The sequence below is a fragment of the Macrotis lagotis genome, chromosome 3 (assembly GCF_037893015.1).
Source record: "Macrotis lagotis isolate mMagLag1 chromosome 3, bilby.v1.9.chrom.fasta, whole genome shotgun sequence".
Lineage (NCBI taxonomy): Eukaryota > Metazoa > Chordata > Mammalia > Peramelemorphia > Peramelidae > Macrotis > Macrotis lagotis.
The window spans coordinates 295759380-295761313 of NC_133660.1; the positions used below are offsets into that span (position 1 = coordinate 295759380).

The following is a 1934-nucleotide window of genomic DNA, read 5'->3' on the forward strand; positions in this document are numbered from 1 at the left end:
TCGGTGCAATGAGAAATGAATTTAGACTCAGATGACCTTGGATAAATCTCATATACTCCTGTACTCACAATTTAGTTATCTGAAAAATAAAAGGATTAGACTCAGTGATGAAGCAATGGTACCATAGTTCCTAATTCCATTAATAGTAATTAATGAGTTAATTAATGGAATCCCATTAAACATAAGCAAGAATAGCACTGTGGTCCTGATGCTGTTATTACGTATAATTTAAAATGATGCCCTATTCAACACTCTCATGTCTTCTGGAGATTTCATTGATGTGGAAAATGCATCATTTCATGGAACAATTTTCAGTACTTGGTAGACATTTGTTGAAGATGGCTGTAGTTAAAATATCCTTTAGTATTCAGACTGACAAGATATCCTCTTTGAAGCTAATTGGGTCGTTCCTTGGATGTCAGTCATGAAATCAATATCAAAACATGAATTTGAAAACTTTTCACCAATAATGCAATGTTTGTTTCTCATTTGTTTTATTTAGTTATGGACAAGGGTGCTTCTGAAAACCCTTCTTCATGCTAGATGAAGCTCTCTGTAGGCATGGAGAAAGTCAACCATACTGTAACTGAATTCATCCTGCTAGGTTTCAGCCAGGAGCCTGTGATGCAGCTGATACTCTTTGTACTTTTCCTCATTGTATACTCTATGACAATGGTGGGGAATATCACTTTGATAGTGTTAATCTATACAGACTCCTGGTTGCATACCCCCATGTATTTTTTTCAGTGGGAACTTGTCTTTTCTGGATCTCTGCTACTGCTCTGTATATACCCCCAAATCATGGTGACCTGTGTCTCTGAGGACAAGAGCATCTCCTTTGCTGGGTGTGTGGCTCAGTTCTTTTTTTCAGCTGGTTTATCATACAGTGAATGCTGCCTCTTGGCTGCCATGGCTTATCACTGCTACGTAGCCATCTCCAACCCACTGCTCTGTGCTCAGGCCATGTCTAGATGGTTATGTGTATGTCTTGTTGGCTTTTCCTACACTGGTGCTTTTGTTAATTCTATCATATTTACTAGCAACACATTCACTCTGAATTTCTGTGGAGATAATATCATTGATGACTTCTTCTGTGATGTTCCACCTTTGATAAAACTGGCCTGTAATGTGAAGGACAGTTATCAGGAGGTGCTCTATTTCCTCTTAGCCACTAATGTCATCACTCCTACTCTTCTTATCCTGGCCTCTTACCTCTTCATCATTGCTGCCATCTTGAGGATTCGCTCTACCCAGGGTCGACTCAAAGCCTTTTCTACCTGTTCCTCTCACTTGATTTCTGTTACTTTATACTATGGTTCTATTCTCTACATTTATTCTCGTCCAAGTTCCAGCTATTCCCAGGAGCAGGACAAATTTGTTTCCACATTTTACACTGTGTTGTTCCCCATGTTGAACCCCATGATCTACAGTCTGAGGAATAAAGATGTGAAAGAGGCCCTGAAGAAACTCTGCAAAATGACAGCTTCCTAAATATGAAGAAGATATTGTGTTTTTCCTCAATAAATTCATATATATATATATATATATATATATATATATATATGTATAGATATATAACTAAAGATATAAATATAGATGTATAGACATAGATATATTCAATGGGGTTGTCATCTGAAACTCAGAATAAAATGTTATAGAATATAATATCTTTTGACAGATATGAAATAGTTTAATAAGAGTCGAGACATTTTAGGTTATGATGTCATGAAGGTTTGGTCTAGCAAAGTGAAACTGCATTAATATTTGGAGAAAAATATGATTGTAGAAGCAAATGTTTTTGGTTGCTTAATTTATATTTGCAGATGTATTACTTGTAGTGGCTTTTTGTCCTATTTGTAGAGAGGAAGATCTGTACTTAAATCCTGCTTCTGGCAATGTGTGAAAATGGGCTGTATGTATCTCAGTGAGTCCTT

At 36.6% G+C, this 1934-nt stretch overlaps 1 pseudogene; it reads left to right on the top strand.

Annotated features, from left to right (window-relative positions):
* Positions 1-561: 561 nt before the first annotated feature.
* On the top strand, positions 562-1491 carry LOC141516798 (olfactory receptor 9G19-like; annotated as a pseudogene).
* Positions 1492-1934: the final 443 nt, after the last annotated feature.